Source organism: Mesoplodon densirostris, chromosome 1 (assembly GCF_025265405.1).
Source record: "Mesoplodon densirostris isolate mMesDen1 chromosome 1, mMesDen1 primary haplotype, whole genome shotgun sequence".
Taxonomy (NCBI): Eukaryota; Metazoa; Chordata; class Mammalia; order Artiodactyla; family Ziphiidae; genus Mesoplodon; species Mesoplodon densirostris.
In genome coordinates this window covers 186,682,176-186,705,017 of record NC_082661.1, presented here as the reverse complement: position 1 = coordinate 186,705,017, position 22,842 = coordinate 186,682,176, and positions in this window count along the sequence as shown.

Genomic DNA, 22,842 nt, shown 5'->3' with positions numbered 1-22,842 from the left:
AAGTAATTGTACCTAAGGGCATGTAATGATGAAAAAGAACAGGAATGATTGCTTAACTAAACATGAACAGAATGGATGGTAAATGAGTAAATCATATTGTCTTGGACAGGCACGGATAGAGATTAGGAAATCTGGATAACCAAAAGTCAGATATGAAAAAGTGAATTATTTTAAACAATAACAAAATTCTGTGTGCTTATTGAGTGCCAGATATTATACTAAGAAATTGAACGAGCTTACCATATCTACATTGTGCAGAAACCCTAGGAAGCGGGTATTTGTAATAGGACTCTGGATCACAAGGACAGAAACCCAACTCACAGAACCCAGTATTTAGAATATAGTGAGAACTCTCAAAACACTGGCTCCAAACCACTGGTTCTAGAAGAACTGCTCAAGTTCCTTATTGTCTTCTCTGCTCCTCTTTGAAAGTCTCCCACACTCTTCTTTCTTGGTCTGCAGATGGGTTTCCTCTGGTCCTCATGTCTATATGACAGAAAACAAGACCACTAATAACTCAACTCTTAAATTTTTAATACCAAAGAAAAGCTATCCTTTCTGAGTTGCAATTTTAATATTCCTGGCAAAGGACCACTCTTGGCCAAGGTTTACTCTGATGCCCAACATCAGACCAGCAGTGTTCAGGAGGTCATGTCTGTTATATCAAGGTAACAAGATCTTGAAATGTCAATATTTCAGATTTTACTTTCTTTCACGCACTTTCATTCTTCCCCCAATTGGTCAGAGGAATCTAGAAGCTTTAGCATTTTTCTACAAGGAAAGTAAAAAGAAAAAAATGCATGTACTTTCATCTGTAGGTTTGGTTTTGTTGGTGGTGGTTGGCTTTTTTTTTTTTTAATGCTTCCTAACTAGTCTCTTAAGACTCAAAAGGAAGTCCCTGAAGGAAGTGGATCAAAGAGTTTATATAACAAAGATTGAAAAGCAAAAAAGAGGGAAGGAAATGACTCCAACTCCCACACTTGGAAAAACGATGGTTGAGCATTAACTGGGATGAGAGAAAGAGGAAAGGGTATTGTGGTGCCAAGACCTCAGAAAAGGACAGAATTTCCAGACCAGAAGGGTCACAGGGGAGTTAGGGATGAGAGGGAAGTATTAGCAGGGAAATATGTCTAATCATCAGTAAGCAGCCAGCTTTAGGAAGCAGAGAGGAAGCCAAGATACTTGACTACTCTTATACTTACAGAAAAGCCATGTCAGTGACTATCATCACTCTTGGGTAGAGGATGGCTGCCATTACCAGCTGCCTCCACCTCTATCTATGCTCAAAACTTTGCAGAGTCTCTTGTGGACACTATCTCTACCATCAACCCAGGACACTCATAAGTACCCCAAAAGAGAGCACAGGAAACTTCACCCACCATATGACAGCAATGGTGGGAAAGGGAAAGCCCCAGTACAGGTATTTGGATGGGCTGAACAGTGGAAAAACTCACCCTTATTTCACCACCCTGGCAATTTCCAGAACAGTCATGTAAATGACAGGATTGGAAGAAGAAATTTTCAGGAAAAGTGCTGGCTTGCATTACAGGGCAGATTAAAAACTAGGTATCTCCTAGAAAATAAATATTCTCATTTGACACATGAGGCAACTGATTCTTACAAATTTAAGTACTTAACCAAGATCACATGTCCAGGAAATGCTGAGCCACAACGCAGACCAAGCCAGTGCCCTGAACCATGATGCTGCAGTGCCTCAACACTCAAATCCCTGTGGCAGCTTCTTTAATAAATAAAAATGAGCAAGAGGCATTTGTGAAATGTTTTTCAAATCACAATTTCAACTCCTGGCACCATAGGAAGCAGATAGCTATCTGAGCAGCCTTGGTGACAGGTGGTTCTAAGATATTGTGTACAGAATTGGGAGAAGGGGTTCATTTTTTTGCTTGTTTTTTGAAGAAAAATGTATTTATTGCTATCCATTATTTCTCTATATCTACACATCCTGAACTCAGTTGGGATCTGAGGTTATTTTTTGTGAGAAGTTTCTATATATGTGTTTCCATTTTGATGAAAATTAATATATATATAGAATGGATAATTTGGCGCATTAAAAGACGAGTTTTCAAGGGACAGTGGAGAATTCAAAAGCCATAGAAAATGTGCAACTTTAATCCATATGCATTTTTTTAACTTTTAAAAATCTTAAATAAAATTTATGGTAATTGAAGAAAAATCTTCAAATATGAATTATTATGCTTCCAAATCATCTTAATAGGTTTATAGGATTCTATTTTTTGAATATGCCAGATATGTACTAAATGGCAAGTTGGAAAAATTGTTGCTCAAGTTAACTTATGCAACAGATGGAAACTCTGGCTCATATAGCTGTAAAAGATACTGAAAATATGATGATGTCAATCTCTCTCTCTCTCCATTTCACATTGCTCCCAGTCTCTGCTGGCCCTCATTCTGTCACTTGAGGATGTTCTGAGTTTATGACATCACAGCTCATTATTCAAGAAAAAAGAGAGAACTCATCTCCATTGTTCAAATACCAAATTCCTTAGAGAGAACTTGATTAACCCAAAAGGGTCACATGTTTACACTTGGACCCATACCTGAGACAAAGGGATAAGCACAAGGGTTGGCCATGTCTCATTCATGTGTCCACCTTCTGTGTGAGTGTTGCCCACCAAAGTCAGATAAGAGATAAGAGCAGTGGAAGGTGGAGTCAAGATGGTGTACTAGGAGGACACAGAATTCACATCTCCTCACAACTAGGACAGCTACCAGGCACCGGTAGGAGACCAGAGACACCTAAGGGGACAGGAGGAACCCCCAGTGACTGGTGCAACACGAAGCTTGTGGGACCTTGGTTCCCAGGCTGGAGGTCAGGCCCGAGCTCCTGTGATGGGAGTTCCGAGTCCAAACCACTGGACTAAGAGAGAACCTCACACCCCAAGGAATATCAGTTGGACTGAGGACTTCCAGAGGTCCTCATCTCAGCACCAAGACGCAGCTCTATCCAACTGCCTGCAAACTCCAGTGCTGGACGTCTCAGGCCAAACAACCAGTAATAGGAATACAGCACCACCCATCAAAAAAAAAAAAAAAACCCGACAAAATAATTTGTTACAGATGAAGGAGCAAGGTAAAAACCTACAGGACTGAATAAATGAAGATGAAATAGGCAACCTACCTGAAAAACAATTCAGAGTAATGATAGTAAAGATGATCTAAAATCTCAGAAAAAGAATGGAGAAAATACAAGAAACATTTAACAAAGATCTAGAAGAACTAAAGAGCAAAAAAACAGTGATGAAAAACACAATTACTGAAATTAAAAATACTCGAGAAGGAATCAATAACAGAATAACTGAGGCAGAAAAACGGATAAGTGAGCTGGAAGATAAAAGGGTGGAAATAACTGCCAGGGAGCAGAATAAAGAAAAAAGAATGAAAAGAATTCAGGAGAGGCTCAGAGACCTCTGGGACAACATTAAACACACCAACATTCGAATTATAGGGGTCCCAGGAGAAGAAGAGAAAAAGAAAGGGTCTGAGAAAATATTTGAAGAGATTATAGTTGAAAACTTCCCTAACATGGGAAAGGAAACAGTCAATCAAGTCCAGGAAGCACAGAGAGTACCATAAAGGATAAACCCAAAGAGACACATGCCAAGACACATATTAATCAAACTATCAAAAATTAAATACAAATAAAAAATATTGAAAGCAGCAAGGGAAAAGCAACAAATAACATACAAGGGGATCCCCATAAGGTTAACATCAGACTTTTCAGCAGAAACTCTGCAAGCCAGAAGGGAGTGGCAGGACATATTTAAAGTGATGAAAGGGAAAAACCTACAATCAAGATTACTCTACCCAGCAAGGATCTCATTCAGATTCAAAGGAGAAATAAAAACATTTACAGACAAGCAAAAGCTAAGAGAATTCAGCACCACCAAATCACCTTTATAACAAAAGCTAAAGGAACTTCTCTAGGCAGGAAACACAAAGAAGGAAAAGACCTACAATAACAAACCCAAAACAATTAAGAAAATGGTAATAGGAACATACATATCGATAATTACTTTAAATGTAAATGGATTAAATGCCCCAACCAAAAGACATAGACTGGCTGAACAGATACAAAAACAAGACCCATATATATGCTGTCTACAAGAGACCCACTTCAGACCTAGGGACACATACAGACTGAAAGTGAGGGAACAGAAAAAGATATTCCATGCAAATGGAAATCAAAAGAAAGATAGAGTAGTAATTCTCACATCATACAAAAAAGATTTTAAAATAAAGACTATTAGAAGAGACAAAGAAGGACACTATATAATGATCAACAGATCAATCCAAGAAGAAGATATAACAGTTGTAAATATTTATGCACCCTACAGAGGAGCACCTCAATATGTAAGACAAGTGCTAACAGCCATAAAAGGGGAAATCAACAGTAACACACTCAGAGTAGGGGACTTTAACACCCCACTTTCACCAATGCGCAGATCACCCAAAATGAAAATAAATAAGGAAACACAAGCTTTACATGACACATTAAACAAGATGGACTTAACTGATATTTATAGGACATTCCATCCAAAAACAACAGAATACACATTGTTCTCAAGTGCTCATGGAACATTCTCCAGGATAGATCATATCTTGGGTCACAAATCAAGCCTTGGTAAATTTAAGAACATTGAATTCATATCAAATATCTTTTCCGACCACAACGCTATGAGAGTAGATATCAGTTACAGGAAAAAATCCGTAAAAAATACAAACACATGGAGGCTAAACAATACATTACTAAATAACCAAGAGATAACTGAAGAAGTCAAAGAGGAAATCAAAATGTACCTAGAAACAAATGACAATGAAAATACGACAACCCAAAACCTATGGGATGCAGGAAAAGCAGTTCTATGAGGGAAGTTTATAGCAATACAATCCTACCTCAAGAAACAAGAAACATCTCAAATAAACAACCTAACCTTACACCTAAAGCAATTAGAGAAAGAAGAACAAAAAATCCCAAAGTTAGCAAAAGGAAAGAAATCATAAAGTTCAGATCAGAACTAAATGAAAAAGAAATGAAGGAAACAATAGCAAAGATCAATAAAACTAAAAGTTCTTTGACAAGAGAAACAAAATTGATAAACCAGTAGCCACACTCATCAAGAAAAAAAAGGGAGAAGACTCAAATCAACAGAATTAGAAATGAAAAAGGAGAAGTAACAACTGACCCTGCAGAAATACAAAGAATCATGAGAGATTACTACAAGCAACTCTATGCCAATAAAATGGACAACCTGGAAGAAATGGACAAATTCTTAGAAAAGCACAACCTTCCCAGACTGAACCAGGAAGAAACAGAAAATATAAACAGACCAATCACAAGCACTGAAATTGAAACTGTGATTTAAAATCTTCCAACAAACAAAAGCCCAAGACCAGATGGCTTCACAGGCGAATTCTATCAAACATTTAGAGAAGAGCTAACACCTATCCTTCTCAAATTCTTCCAAAATATAGCAGAGGGAAGAACACTCCCAAACTCATTCTACGAGGCCACCAACACACTGATACCAAAAGCAGACAAAGATGTCACAAAAAAGAAAACTACAGGCCAATATCTTTGATGAACATAGATGCAAAAATCCTCAACAAAATACTAGCAAACAGAATTCAAGAGCACATTAAAAGGATCATACACCATGATGAAGTGGCATTTATCCCAGGAATGCAAGGATTCTTCAATATACACAAATCAATCAATGTGATACACCATATTAACAAACTGAAGGAGAAAAACCATATGGTAATCTCAATAGATGCAGAAAAAGCTTTTGACAAAATTCAACACCCATTTATGATAAAAACCCTCCAGAAAGTAGGCATAGAGGGAACCTACCTCAACATAATAAAGGCCATATATGACAAACCCACAGCCAACATCGTTCTCAATGGTGAAAAACTGAAACCATTTCCTCTAAGATCAGGAACAAGACAAGGATGTCCACTCTCACCACTCTTATTCAACATAGTTTTGGAAGTTTTAGTCACAGCAATCAGAGAAGAAAAAGAAATAAAAGGAATCCAAATCGGAAAAGAAGAAGTAAAACTGTCATTGTTTGCAGATGACGTGATACTATACATGGAGAATCCTAAAGATGCTACCAGAAAACTACTAGAGCTAATCAATGAATTTGGTAAAGTGGCAGGTTACAAAATTAATCCACAGAAATCACTTGCATTCCTATACACTAATGACAAGATATCTGAAAGAAAAATTAAGGAAACACTCCCATTTATCACTGCAAGAAAAAAAATAAAATACTTAGGAATAAACCTACCTAAGGAGACAAAAGAACTGTATGAAAAAAGCTATAAGACACTGATGAAATAAATTAAAATGATACAAACAGTTGAATAGATATGCCATGTTCTTGGATTGGAAGAATCAATATTGTGAAAATGACTTTACTACCCAAAGCAATCTGCAGATTGAATGCAATCCCTATGAAGCTACCAATGGCAATTTTCACATAACTAGGACCAAAAATTTCACAATTTGTATGGAAACAAAAAAGACCCCAAATAGCTAAAGCAATCTTGAGAAAGAAAAATGGAGCTGGAGGAATCAGGCTCTCTGACTTCAGACTATACTACAAAGCTACAGTAATCAAGACAGTATGGTACTGGCACAAAAACAGAAAGATAGATCAATGGAACAGTATAGAAAGCCCAGAGATAAACCCATGCACCTAGGGTCAACTAATCTATGACAAAGGAGGCAAGAATATACAATGGAGAAAAGACAGCCTCTTCAATAACTGGTGCTGGGAAAACTGGACAACTACATGTAAAAGAATGAAATTAGAACACTCTCTAACACTATACACTAAAATAAACTCAAAATGGATTACAGACCTAAATGTAAGGCCAGACACTATCAAACTCTTAAAGGAAAACATAGGCAGAACACTCTTTGACATAAATCACAGCAAGATCGTTTTTGACCCACCTCCTAGAGAAATGGAAATAAAAACAAAAATAAACAAATGGGACCTAATGAAACTTAAAAGCTTTTGCACAGCAAAGGGAACCATAAACAAGATGAGAAGACAACCCTTAGAATGGGAGAAATATTTGCAAACGAAGAAGCTGACAAAGGATTAATCTCCTAAATTTACAAGCAGCTCATGCAGCTCGATATCAAAAAAACAAACAACCCAATCAAAAAATGGGCAGAAGACCTAAATAGACATTTCTCCAAAGAAGATATACAGATTGCCAACAAACACATGAAAGGATCCTCAACATCACTAATCATTAGAGAAATGCAAATCAAAACCACAATGAGGTATCACCTCACACCAGTAAGAATGGCCATCATCAAAAAACCTAGAAACAATAAATGCTGGAGAGGGTGTGGAGAAAAGGGAACCCTCTTGCACTGTTGTTGGGAATGTAAATTGGTACAGCCCCTATGGAGAACAGTATGAAGCTTCCTTAAAAAACTGAAAATAGAGCTACCATACGACCCAGCAATCCCACTCCTGTGCATATACCCTGAGAAAATCATAATTCAAAAATAGTCATGTACCGCAATGTTCATTGCAGCTCTATTTACAATAGCCAGGACATGGAAACAACCTAATTGTCCATTTACAGATAAAGAAGATGTGGCACATATATACAATGGAATATTACTCAGCCATAAAAAGAAACGAAATTGGGTTATTTGTAGTGAGGTGGATGGACCTAGAGTGTGTCATACAGAGTGAAGTAAGTTAGAAAGAGAAAAACAAATACTGTATGCTAACACATATATATGGAATCTAAAAAAAAAAAAAAGAAAAATGGTTCTGATGAACCTAGGGCCAGGACAGGAATAGAGACACAGACATAGAGAATGGACTTGCGGACATGGGGATGGGGAAGGGTAAGCTGGGATGAAGTAAGAGAGTAGCACGGACATATATACACTGCCAAATGTAAAATAGATAGCTAGTGGGAAAGAGCTGCATCACACAGGGAGATTAGCTCGGTGCTTTGCGACCACCTGTGGGTAATTGGATAAGGAGGGTGGGAGGGATGGAGACACAAGAGGGAAGAGATATGGGGATATACATATGCATATAGCTGATTCCCTTTGTTATACAGCAGAAACTAACACAACACTGTAAAGCAATTGTATTCCAATAAAGATGTTTTTAAAAAAAGAGAGAGTGAGATAAGAACAGTGGTAGCGGTTTTCCTGGTGTGCAAGGAGAGGGCATTAAAAGGGCTGCTTAGGGAAGCGTCGGAGACAGGCGCGAGCCGCGGGTAAGGCGTGGACCTCGGAGACGGGCGTGGGCCGCCGCCGCCGCCCGCCGCCGCCCACCGCCCGCCGCCGCCCGCCGCCGCCCGCCGCCGCCGCGGCCCGCCGCCGCCCGCCGCCCGCCGCGGCCCGCCGCCGCCGCGGCCCGCCGCCGCCCGCCGCCGCCGCCGCGGCCCGCCGCCAACGCCGCCGCGGCCCGCCGCCGCCGCCAACGCCGCCGCCGCCGCCAACGCCGCCGCGGCCCGCCGCCGCCGCCGCCTGCCGCCGCCCGCCGCCGCCGCCGCCCTCGCGGCCCGCCAACGCCGCCGCCTGCCGCCGCCCGCGGCCGCTGCAGCCGCGGGGCCTGTGTGCGAGCGCGGGTCACTGTCCGCCCCGCCTTCCGGGGGACCTGTGCACCCCGCCACTGCCTGGGTCCCGAGACCCGGGGACGGCTTTCCCGGGAAAGCGCACGGAGCGCCACGGGCAGCTGCAACGTCACGCCGGCCTCTGCCGCCGCAGGCCCGCCCCACACTGTGCGCCCCTCCCTCCCCTCTGCATGAGTGAGCCAGAGCCCCCGAATCAGCGGCTCCTTTAAACCCGTCCTGTCTGAGCGAAGAACGGACGCCCTCCGGCGACCTACGCACAGAGGCGGGGCCAGGTCCAAGGCTGAGACCCGGGAGCTGTGAGAGCAGAGTCAGGGAAATCTCTCTGTGCAGCCTCGGAGGCAGCGGATTAAAGCTCCACGGTCCATTTGATGTGCCCTGCGTCTGTGGAGTGCATGAATGGACAGCGAATCATCCCAAATTGAGGAAGTGGACTTTGAGGACAAGATTTAAGACTTTCCCCCCTTTTCCTCTTTTTATAACGAATTATTCCAAAGTAAGGAGGTGGACTTAGAGAGCAAGATTTCAGACGTCTTGCCCTTTTCCTCTTTTTACAACGAATTATCCCAAATTGAGGAGGTGGGCTTGGAGAGCAAGATTTTTGATTTTTCCCCCTGCTCTCTTTTTGTGAATGTGTATGTGTAATCTTCTGTGTAAGATTCTCTCTGTATAGCTTTGCTTCCACCATATGTCCCAGGGTTCTATCGGTCCGTTTTTTTTGTTTGTTTGTTTGTTTTTCAATAATTACTTTCTAATTTTAATAACGCTACTATATTTCATACTTTATTCTATTTTACTTTACCTGCTCTTTCTTTTTTTCCTACCTTCCCTTCCTCCCTCCCTCCCTCTGCTCTTCCTTTCCTTCTTTCTTTTTCTTTCCTCCCTCCCTCCCACCCTTCTTCTTTCCACTTTCTTTTTCTTTCCTTCCTCCCTCCCTCCCTCCTGTCTTTCTTTCTTTCTTTCCTTCCTCCCTCCCTCCCTCCCTTCTTCCATTCACTCTTCCTTTTGCTTTCATTGCTCCCTCCCTCCCTCCTTTCTTTCCTTCTTTCTTTCCATCCTTCCTCACTCCCTCCCTCCTTTCTTTCTTTCTTCCTTCCTTCCTTCCTTTCTTCCCTTCTTCCTTTCTTTCCCTCTCTCTTTCTTTCTTCTACTAATTCTTTCTTTCTGCTTTTTCTCCCTGTTATTCTGAGCTGGGTGGATGAAAGGCTCTTGGTGCTGCAGCCAGGAGCCAGTGCTGTGCCTCTGAAGTGGGAGAGCCAACTTCAGGACACGGGTCCACAAGAGACCTCCCAGCTCCACATAATATCAAGCAGCGAAAATCTCCCAGAGATCTCCATCCCAACACCAGCACCCAGCTTCAGTCAACGACCAGCAAGCTACAGTGCTGGTCACCCTATGCCAAGCAACTAGCAAGGCAGGAACACAACCCCACCCATTAGCAGAGAAGCTACCTAAAAACATAATAAGGCCATAGGCACCCCAAAACACACCACCAGACGTGGACCTGTCCACCAGAAAGACAAGATCGAGCCTCAACCATCAGAACACAGGCATTAGTCCCCCCCACCAGGAAGCCTATACAACCTACTGAAACAACCTTAGCCACTGAGGTCAGACACGAAAAACAAAGGGAACTACGAATCTGCAGCCTGCAAAAAGGAGACCCCAAACACAGTAACATAAGCAAAATGAGAAGACAGAAAAACACACAGCAGGTGAAGGAGCAAGATAAAAACCTACCAGACCTAACAAATGAAGAGGTAATAGGCAGTCTACCTGAAAAAGAATTCAGAATAATGATGGTAAAGATGATCCAAAATCTAGGAAATAGAATAGACAAAATGCAAGAAACAGTTAACAAGGACCTAGAAGAACTAAAGATGAATCAAGCATCGATTAAAAACACAATACATGAAATAAAAAATACTCTAGATGGGATCAATAGCAGAATAACTGAGGCAGAAGAACGGATAAGTGAGGTGGAAGATAAAATAGTGGAAATAACTGATGCAGAGCAAAATAAAGAAAAAAGAATGAAAAGAACAGAGGACAGTCTCAGAGACCTCTGGGACAACATTAAACGCACCAACGTTCGAATTATAGGGGTTCCAGAAGAAGAAGAGAAAAAGAAAGGGACTGAGAAAATATTTGAAGAGATTATAGTTGAAAACTTCCCCAATATGGGAAAGGAAATAGTTAATCAAGTCCAGGAGGCACAGAGAGTCCCATACAGAATAAATCCAAGGAGAAATACACCAAGACACATATTAATCAAACTGTCAAAAATTAAACACAAAGAAATCATATTAAAAGCAGCAAGGGAAAAACAACAAATAACACACAAGGGAATCCCCATCAGGTTAACAGCTGATCTCTCAGCAGAAACTCTACAAGCCAGAAGGGAGTGGCAGGACATAATTAAAGTGATGAAGGAGAGAAACCTGCAGCCAAGATTACTCTACCCAGCAAGGATCTCATTCAGATTTGATGGAGAAATTAAAACCTTTACAGACAAGCAAAAGCTGAGAGAGTTCAGCACCACCAAACCAGCTTTACAACAAATGCTAAAGGAACTTCTCTAGGCAAGAAACACAACAGAAGGAATATACCTACAATAACGAACCCAAAGCAATTAAGGAAATGGGAATAGGAACATACATATCAATAATTACCTTAAATGTAAATGGACTAAATGCTCCCACCAAAAGACACAGACTGGCTGAATGGATACAAAAACAAGACCCATATATATGCTGTCTACAAGAGACCCACTTCAGACCTAAAGACACATACAGATTGAAAGTAAGGGGATGGAAAAAGATATTCCATGCAAATGGAAATCAAAAGAAAGCTGGAGTAGCAATTCTTATATCAGACAAAATAGACTTTAAAATAAAGACTATTAGAAGAGACAAAGAAGGACACTACATAATGATCAAGGGATCGATCCAAGAAGAACATATAACAATTGTAAATATTTATGCACCCAACATAGGAGCACCTCAATACATAAGGCAAATACTAACAGCCATAAAAGGGGAAATCGACAGTAACACACTCATAGTAGGGGACTTTAACACCCCACTTTCACCAATGGACAGATCATCCAAAATGAAAATAAATAAGGAAACACAAGCTTTAAATGATACATTAAACAAGATGGACTTAGTTGATATTTATAAGACATTTCATCCAAAAACAACAGAATACACATTTTTCTCAAGTGCTCATGGAACATTCTCCAGGATAGATCATATCTTGGGTCACAAAACAAGCCTTGGTAAATTTAAGAAAATTGAAATTGTATCAAGTATCTTTTCTGACCACAATGCTATGAGACTAGACATCAATTACAGGAAAAGATCTGTAAAAAATACAAACACATGGAGGCTAAACAATACACTACTCAATAACGAAGTGATCACTGAAGAAATCAGAGAGGAAATTAAAAAATACCTAGAAACAAATGACAATGGAGACACGACAACCAAAAACCTATGGGATACAGCAAAAGCAGTTCTAAGGGGGAAGTTTATAGCAATACAATCCCACCTTAAGAAACAGGAAACATTTCGAGCAAACAACCTGACCCTGCACCTAAAGCAATTAGAGAAAGAAGAACAAAAAACCCCCAAAGCTAGCAGAAGGAAAGAAATCATAAAGATCAGATCAGAAATAAATGAAAAAGAAATGAAGGAAACGATAGCAAAGATCAACCAAACTAAAAGCTGGTTCTTTGAGAAGATAAACAAAATTGATAAACCATTAGCCAGACTCATCAAGAAAAGAAGGGAGAAGACTCAAATCAATAGAATTAGAAATGAAAAAGGAGAAGTAACAACTGACACTGCAGAAATACAAAAGATCATGAGAGATTACTACAAGCAACTCTATGCCAATAAAATGGACAACCTGGAAGAAATGGACAAATTCTTAGAAATGCACAACCTGCCAAGACTGACTCAGGAAGAAATAGAAAATATGAATAGACCAATCACAAGCACTGAAATTGAAACTGTGATTAAAAATCTTCCATCAAACAAAAGCCCAGGACCAGATGGCTTCACAGGCGAATTCTATCAAACATTTAGAGAAGAGGTAACACCCATCCTTCTCAAACTCTTCCAAACAATTTCAGAGGAAGGAACACTCCCAAACTCATTCTACGAGGCCACCATCACCTTGATACCAAAACCAGGCAAGGATGTCACAAAGAAAGAAAACTACAGGCCAATATCACTGATGAACATAGATGCAAAAATCCTCAACAAAATACTAGCAAACAGAATCCAACAGCACATTAAAAGGATCATACACCATGATCAAGTGGGGTTTATTCCAGGAATGCAAGGATTCTTCAATATACGCAAATCAATCAATGTGATACACCATATTAACAAGTTGAAGGAGAAAAACCATATGATCATCTCAATAGATGCAGAGAAAGCTTTCGACAAAATTCAACACCCTTTTATGATAAAAACCCTGCAGAAAGTAGGCATAGAGGGATCTTTCCTCAACATAATAAAGGCCATATATGACAAACCCACAGCCAACATTGTCCTCAATGGTGAGAAACTGAAACCATTTCCACTAAGATCAGGAACAAGACAAGGCTGCCCACTCTCACCACTCTTATTCAACCTAGTTTTGGAAGTTTTAGCCACAGCAATCAGAGAAGAAAAGGAAATAAAAGGAATCCAAATCGGAAAAGAAGAAGTAAAGCTGTCATTGTTTGCAGATGACATGATACTATACATAGAGAATCCTAAAGATGCTACCGAAAAACTACTAGAGCTAATCAATGAATTTGGTAAAGTAGCAGGTTACAAAATTAATGTACAGAAATCTCTGGCATTCCTGTACACTAATGATGAAAAATCTGAAAATGAAATCAAGAAAACACTCCCATTTACCATTGCAACAAAAAGAATAAAATATCTAGGAATAAACCTACCTAAGGAGACAAAAGACCTGTATGCAGAAAATTATAAGACACTGATGAAAGAAATTAAAGATGATACAAACAGATGGAGAGATATACCATGCTCCTGGATTGGAAGAATCAATATTGTGAAAATGACTCTACTACCCAAAGCAATCTACAGATTCAATGCAATCCCTATCAAACTACCACTGGCATTTTTCACAGAACTAGAACAAAAAATTTCAAAATTTGTTTGGAAAAACAAAAGACCCCGAATAGCCAAAGCAATCTTGAGAACGAAAAAAGGAGCTGGAGGAATCAGGCTCCCTGACTTCAGACTATACTACAAAGCTACAGTAATTAAGACAGTGTGGTACTGGCATAAAAACAGAAAGATAGATCAGTGGATCAGGATAGAAAGCCCAGAGATAAACCCACGCACATATGGCCAACTTATCTTTGATAAAGGAGGCAGGAATGTACAGTGGAGAAAGGACAGCCTCTTCAATAAGTGGTGCTGGGAAAACTGGACAGGGACATGTAAAAATATGAGATTAGATCATTCCCTAACACCATACACAAAAATAAGCTCAAAATGGATTAAAGACTTAAATGTAAGGCCAGAAACTATCAAACTCTTAGAGGAAAACATAGGTAGAACACTCTATGACATAAATCACAGCAAGATCCTTTTGGACCCACCTCCTAGAGAAATGGAAATAAAAACAAAGATAAACACATGGGACCTAATGAAACTTCAAAGCTTTTGCACAGCAAAGGAAACCATAAACAAGACCAAAAGACAACCCTCAGAATGGGAGAAAATATTTGCAAATGAAGCAACTGACAAAGGATTAATCTCCAAAATTTATAAACAGCTCATGCAGCTCAATAGCAAAAAAACAAACAACCCAATCCAAAAATGGGCAGAAGACTTAAATAGGCATTTCTCCAAAGAAGATATACAGACTGCCAACAAACACATGAAAGAATGCTCAACATCATTAATCATTAGAGAAATGCAAATCAAAACTACAATGAGATATCATCTCACACCAGTCAGAATGGCCATCATCAAGAAATCTAGAAACAATAAATGCTGGAGAGGGTGTGGAGAAAAGGGAACACTCTTGCACTGCTGGTGGGAATGTGAATTGGTACAGCCACTATGGAGAACAGTATGGAGGTTCCTTAAAAAACTAAAAATAGAACTACCATATGATCCAGCAATCCCACTACTAGGCATATACCCTGAGAAAACCATAATTCAAAAAGAGACATGTACCAAAATGTTCATTGCAGCTCTATTCACAATAGCCCGGAGCTGGAAACAACCTAAGTGTCCATCATCGGATGAATGGATAAAGAAGATGTGGCACATATATACAATGGAATATTACTCAGCCATAAAAAGAAACGAAACTGAGCTATTTGTAATGAGGTGGATAGACCTAGAGTCTGTCATACAGAGTGAAGTAAGTCAGAAAGAGAAAGACAAATACCGTATGCTAACACATATATATGGAATATAAGAAAAAAAAATGTAATGAAGAACCTAGGGGTAAAACGGGAATAAAGACACAGACCTACTTGAGAATGGACTTGAGGATATGGGGAGGGGGAAGGGTAAGCTGTGACAAAGCGAAAGAGAGGCATGGACATATATACACTACCAAACGTAGGGTAGATAGATAGTGGGAAGCAGCCGCAGAGCACAGGGAGATCAGCTCGGTGCTTTGTGACTGCCTGGAGGGGAGGGATGGGGAGGGTGGGAGGGAGGGAGATGCATGAGGGAGGGGATGTGGGAACAGATGTATATGTATGACTGATTCACTTTGTTATAAAGCAGAAACTAATAAAAAAAAAAAAGGAAAAAAAAAAAAAAAAAAAAAGAACAGTGGTAGCCTGGAGCCAGCTATGGCCTTTGGAGTTGACTGTATGTATCTCCTCCCAACTCCAGGCGAGAGCTTGAAATCAGCATGGTGGGAATATTTACACAACAGAAATAAGCATACACTGCAAAGCATACACAAGCATACCAGGACTTTTTTATTTTCCTGGGGACAGGTTGTTAAATACTTATCAGAAATTCTTGAAAGGGAGCATTTCCCTACAGGGCTGTGGTTAGGGAGATAGAGTGCTGGGTGGAAACATCAGTATGCTGCTACCAGATCCACTTGTTCTCTATGAGTGCAATTAATAAGTAGTATTTATAAAACCAGCAGATTTATTAACATTTACAATGATTTTTCATGAACAGAATGCTGAGATTAAAGAGGTCTTTTAAAACCTTCCACCTGTTCTCAGACTATTCAAAGCAGAGTTTTCAAACTGTTTTTTAACAGCATCTACTCACCTCTCCAGTGTTCAAATAGAGAAAAATAGACTTACAAGTTCCAAGAAAAGAAAAAATACCATCTACGTTCTGGTAATTCTGTAAAGACATAACCTGTAGACCATGGTATTTCACTTGAAGTAAATTCCACATCAGCCTTTCCTTGGATAATTTATGGAAAAATAACCTTGTTGTTGAGTCTGTCTTTTCAAAGGAAAGTATTATGCCCTGATGCATGTCACCCACAGTAAAATAATGTATTTCGATAACTACTTTCAAAACTTTTTCAACGACCCACATGCCATACAGTAGCATTTATCTTACAAATATTATTTGACCTCTATCTACATACCAGTCTCTGGTTTCACCTTAATGCAAGAGTGAAAGTTTCCAAGAGCCAACTTCTATGACTCTCTCTCAAAGCTGATTTTTCTAAGATTTGTTGGAAGTTACTTGTAAAATGACCTATGATCACAAGCTCGGCTGCCTATTTGAGCACATTTTTCCTAGTCAGATAATGCACAGTGCCTCCTGGTTTTGCTTCAGATCTTTTTTTTTTTTTCCAGATACTTTTTCTTCCTTTTGTTAAATTTAAATGGACTACACTCATTGAACAACTCTTAATACTAGCTATGGTATTATTGTGCTAACACAACTAATTGTGTTAACACAACTAATATTTATTGAACATTTATTAACTTGCTAGGCACCGTGTTAAACACTACTTTCATCACCTTATTTAATCCACACAACAGCCCTATGAGACAAGGAAATCTTATCCCCCATTTAACGCACAGGGACAGGAGATGGAAAGAAGATGAATAGTTCTCTCAAGGTCACATAACAATTGAATGGCATTGCTGGGAATCAAACCCCTGTGCGACACCAAAATCCATGCACTCAACTACCTGAATATACTGGTCACATCATGCACTGAGGTGCTTGCAATTTCCCATTCGGTTCCAACACACAGTCTCTGTGACGGGGGGTTTGTTATTCTCCTTTGCAAATGATGATACCATGGCTCAAAGGGTTTAAGAAACGTGTCCAAATTTCCGAAGCCACAGGTAATAACTGCCCGAGGTGTATCTCAAATCCAAGCCCAACTTCTTATCCAGAGTTTTTTCTACTATGATGCACCTCTCAGCAGTCAAACTATTTGAACGTGTTCTAAGTTTAGTATTTAAAATTTTCAAGGGAACAGACTTTTAAATGATGAATGTATCGGTGTTTAGCTATATTAAAAACATAGCATTTATTCAAAGTCTTAATTCTATTACAATTTGGGGTAACAACAGATATTAAGGACTAGAATAAATCACTGACACCCCACAATTTTGTGGGAAGGAGATGTCAGGGAGGAATCTATACTCCAGAAGATGTAGAAATGCATCAGTATCAGCCAGTAGAAATAGAAAGAGTTGAACTACTAAATCCAGGAGGCACTGTGCCAGTCAGACAGAACTTGAGGAGACAGAGAGAGAAAACAAGGAGAGAAAACAGGTAGAATCATTTGTATTCTTTAATCACAATACTTAGAGTAGCCAAGAACAGAGCAAGCTGAGTTAAAGATCTGTCAGAGCTACACTGCACAAGTTCAACTCTCAGTCATTCCAGCCTTGCACCAACTCCTTATTGCAATGACTTCATAATGAGAAAACCACATACAAATGAAGGAAACAGTTGTTAGGGGGCAGAGTCATAGACTTTTATTACCTCAATTTTGACACGTCTAGGGAGGATTTAGGGGGATGGTTTGCAACGCAGAACAAGATTGATTATCACGTAGTGAAAGAATATGACAAATAGAAGAGTTACCTAGAGCCTGTGAGCTGAAGGGGAGGAAACAGACACCCTAGGTCCTGCCAACTTGTTGCTTCTCAAGCTGACTCTAACAGGAGTAAATCTAAGTCATGTATATATCCGCATTGTCTTGCTGCATGATCATTGCTACTTGGAAAGAAACCCTAAAAATCAAACAATCAGCCCGGAAGAAAAATTGGGAAATTACACCATATTTCTCTTAGCAGAATCAACATCACAGAGATATCAGCTCTCAAGTTGCTGGGAAAAGCAAATATAGTGCCCTCTTTTAAGGCAGGTACACAGAAAGCCAAGAACTCGGCCACTTTTAACCACCTTAGAATCTTGAAATTACAGAGGGACACTTAAAGAGAAGTCACTAGTAAAACAAAGGTAACTGATCAGTAGGGTCCCTGAACATAGGTTGGAGAGGAGCTTAACTATCAGAAAATTCCATTTCTCAGTAAAAATTCTGATAAAGCAAAGAAAGAATATGGTAGTTAGGCGGTGGGAGGGGTGAGTGGGTGGGGGTAAGGGTGCTGTGGGAGGAGTTTGGGTGCAAAAAAGCCTCTAGAAATTGCAACAGGTTTTAAAATTTTTCAGGATCTATATTTAGATGTCCATGTACACTAGCAGATTCATGGACAAAGAAATCTGGAACTTGTGTTTGCTTTTAGGAATAATCAAAGATGGATGCTTTCCTAAACTCCTCCAGGCTGGATGAAGTGTCACTCCTTAGAGCTCAGGTAGTAGCTCTTACTACATGGTCTGCTCAGATCTTCTTCCCCCACTAGATGGCCAGCCCCTCACTGACAGAGAGGTCTCCTAACACAGCAAGGGCTAAACAAGTATTTACTGGGCTCAGCAACTGAAAAGTATTAAAGTCTACTTGTATTACCCTAATCTTAAAATTGTCCACTAGGGAAGAGAAATGGCGAGCGACTAGCTCCTATGCAGGCATTCCTTTTTCCTTTTTAGACCCAAATGAATTTAAAATCTGATAATCTAAGTTTTTAAATTTCTTTCTTTCTAGGGGAAACTGTTGCCTGTTTGAGCGACCCTGTTTGTTGCTGCCTCATGTATCCTGCTCTTAACTCTAGATTAGCAGCCAGAGTCCTATAGTGTGGCTACCACTTCTCACAATAGGAGTGGGAACTGCATGGCCCAGGCTGCCCTTCAGCTGTATCATAAAGTAACTGAAGTGGGACTGCCTCCCTCTCACCTCGTCTATCAGTGACCCTGATCAGGAAAACATCTTGTACATTTTCTTGGAACCGCGCCACTCCCATGAGTCTTTGGGGACCATAGTTTAAATCCATCCTTCTATTTCCTCATATCCTGTTGACGGTACTGAGACTAGTCTAAGGGTTAACACGGCCACCTCTGTGACAGGGAGGGAGCAATGGACTACGGGAAATAAGGAGAGAGAACAAGAAAGTAGGTTACAGCGTGCATACCCAAGCCTGAGGTCTACACCCGTGCTGGAGTAGGATTTTGAGGGAAATGTAAGAGCAAGTGAATCAAAAGATAAGAGATAAAATGAACCTCGTAATAGGTTACTGACCTTACGATGTGTGCTGTGTGAGAAGGCAGCATCACTTCATTCAGCTGTCTGCTCCTGAGCCACAATGCGGAAGCCTTCTGACTCTAGCATCTAGAACAATACACGTCCCCTTGTCAATCTCACTCTCCTTAGCCTGCTCTATGCTGAGAGCCCACATGGGCTAGTGATTAAGGGCCAGACTCCAGCCCCAAACTTTTTGGATTGAATTCCAGATGCCCCTCCTCTGCTGCTTTATTAATTGAGTGATATCAATTTATTAAATCTGTTTTATAATTTTCATCTTTAAAAGGAGGGATAGGGGCTTCCCTGGTGGCGCAGTGGTTGAGAGTCCGCCTGCCGATGCAGGGGACACGGGTTCGTGCCCCGATCCCGGAAGATCCCACATGCCGCGGAGCGGCTGGGCCCGCGAGCCATGGCCGCGGAGCCTGTGTGTCCGGAGCCTGTGCTCCGCAACGGGAGAGGCCACAGCAGTGAGAGGCCCGCGTACAGCAAAAAAAAAAAAAAAAAAAAAAAGGAGGGATAATATTATTTCATTGTGTTGTAACGATTAAATGAGTTAATATGTGAAAAGCACTCAGAAGAGTGTCTGGCACATAGTAAATACTATATATGTTTGTGCTGTTATTCTTCACCACATTTAGAACTGCCTGATTTTTATATTTGTTTGTTTGTTTGGGTAAGAGCTCTTAATATATGATCTACCCTCTTAACATATGTTTCCTTCCCGTTTTATTGAGATATACTTGACATACAGCACTCCCTAAATTTAAAGTGTACAGCATAATGATTTGACTTACATGCATCATGAAATGATTACCACAATAAGTTTAGTGAATATCCATAGCTCATATAGATACAAAATTAAAGAAATAGAAAAAATTTTTCCTTGTAATGAGAACTCTTTGGATTTACTCTCTTAATTTTTTTAATGTACAGCAGTATTAGTTATATTTATCATATTGTACCTTACATCCCTAGTACTTATTTATCTTATTACTGAAACTTTGTACCTTTTGACAGCCTTCATCCAATGCCATTTCCCCTCATCCCCACCTCTGGTAACTGTAAATCTGATTTCTTCTGTATGTTCATTGTTTCTAAAGTATAATTGACCTACAATACTATATTAGTTCCAGTTACACAACAGTGATTTGTTATTTCTATATATTTCAAGCTAATCACCACCATGACTCATTTGTTTTTGCAGCTGGAAGTTTGTATGTCTTTCTGTCCCTCACCTATTTCTTTCCTTCCCTATCCTCTCCCCTCTAGCAACCACCTGTTTGTTCTTTGTATCTATGACTCTGTTTTATGTTTATTCATTTGTTTTTTTAGATTTCACAAAAGGTGAAGTCCTACAGTATTTGTCTTCTCTGACTTATTTCACTTAGCATGATACCCTCTAGGTCCATCCATGTTGTTGAAAATGGCAAACTTTCATTCTTTTTTATGGCTGAGTAGTATTCCATTGTGTGGGTGTATTTATATATATAATATATACCACATCTTCATCCATTCGTCTACTGATGGGCACTTAGGTTGCTTCCATATCTTGACTATTGTAAATAATGCTGCAACGTGCATAGGTGCATACATCTTTTCAAATTAGTGCTTTTTTCTTCAGATAAATACCCAGGAGTGGAATTGCTGGATCATATGGTAGTTCTATTTTTAATTTTTTGAGGAATCTTCATACCGTTTTCCATAGTGGTTACACCAGTTTGCATTCCTACCAACTGTGCACAAGAGTTCCCTTTTCTCTGCATCTTTGCCAACACTGCTGTTTGTTGTGTTTTTGATAATAGCTGTTCTGACATGTGTGAGGTGATATATCCTTATGGTTTTTATTTGCACTTCCCTGTTGATTAGTGAGGTTGACCATCTCTTCATGTGCCTGTTGGCCATCTGTATGTCTTCTTTAGAAAAATGTCTATTCAGATCTCTGCTCATTTTGTAATCAGGTTGTGTTTTTTTTGATGTTGAGTTGTATGAGTTCCTTGTATATTTTAGATATTAACCCCTTATCAATTATACTGTTTGGAAATATCTTGCCCATTCAGTAGCGGCCTTTTCATTTTGTTCATAGTTTCCTTCACTGTACAAAAGCTTTTTAGTTTGATGTAGTCTCATTTGTTTATTTTTGCATTTCCTTGAGTCTTACAAGTACCCTCCTCTGCCTTCTGGTGTTTAATGTTGCTATGAAAAAATCTGAGGTCAGCCTTATATTAGTTTTTAGTGATTCTTCTAAGTGACTTTATGTTTTGTTTGTCTGTTTTCCTGCCAGGTTATTTCCATCAGAGTCCGATGAGAAAAATAGAAACTCCTTTAGGTGTTCCAAGCAACACTTGCAAAAGTGTTGACAATATTGGAAGAGGAAAAGAAATTAGATGGTGATATCCAGAGATCAGGAACTGCAGGCAGCTGCAGCGGCCTTCAGGAGCCTGCAAAACTATCCTTGCCATGGATACTGCTGGAGCTACTGCTCTGCACTGACCTGAGGCTCAGGAACCAGCACTCACTGCCATTGCTACTGAAGCCCAGTGTCCCTGGCGGAACTGCTGCTGCTTCTACCTGCTTCCGGCCTCCGAATCTCACAAGTGGCTCCCATCAGCAGACTCTAACTGAAACCTCTGGCAAAGGAGCTGGAAAATGTGGCCTACTCCCCTCTAGCACCCTGCAATACACAAGAGAATAGCTTCTGGGTAACAAACTATGTCTGGCATATTTCCCAAAGGAAAATGGAAAAATTATCAAAGAACTTTCTTTTGAAGTCAACTTTACTAGCTATACATTCCAGCATTAGTTATTTTGAGTCAGTTTCCATGGTTCAAGATGTACTCTTCCAATATACAGATTCAGGTTTTATTTTATTTCAGGAAAGTTTTCCTGCTTGCATTTGTTAATATTTGTCCTGGTCCATTATTTTGACTTTCTTTTAGGGAGTTCCAATTGTATATATCTTGGATTTATGTTTCTTATATATCTATAGTTTTTTCTCCATTTTTCTGTGATTTGTTCTTAACTTCATTTTATTTCATTTAACTTTGCATTTTTCTCTATTTTCATTGTTTTCTGCAGTGTCTATTCTGCCTTGTGTTCTTCTCAAATGTATTTTAATTTCTATACAAACTTTTGTTCTCTTTTTTTTTTAGTTCACATTATATCTTTTCGTGTTTTCACCACTTTTTCTCTGAGTTTTTCCATTTTTCCTTTGTGGTTTTCCACTAGAGTAAAACATTTAATCAAAATTTTCATCTGCAACATAATATTTTTTATGGTTAGTGTTCTTCTGTTAATAAGAATTTATTACTACTTTCTCTACTTTCTTTTATTAATGTATCTTAGCATCTAAATTTTACCAGTTCCTTTTTATTACTAGCCATGAATGCCTTGGATTTTGCTAGACCAGCTGTTTTCAATGGTCTCCTGGCCAAGGATAGATTGTATTGTTATATGAAAAAGTCCCTTCTATTTTTCAGCTACAGAGACAAACTGCTTCCAGCAAATATGGCTTTTCTGTGCAATTCCTTGGTAAACCTAGTATCG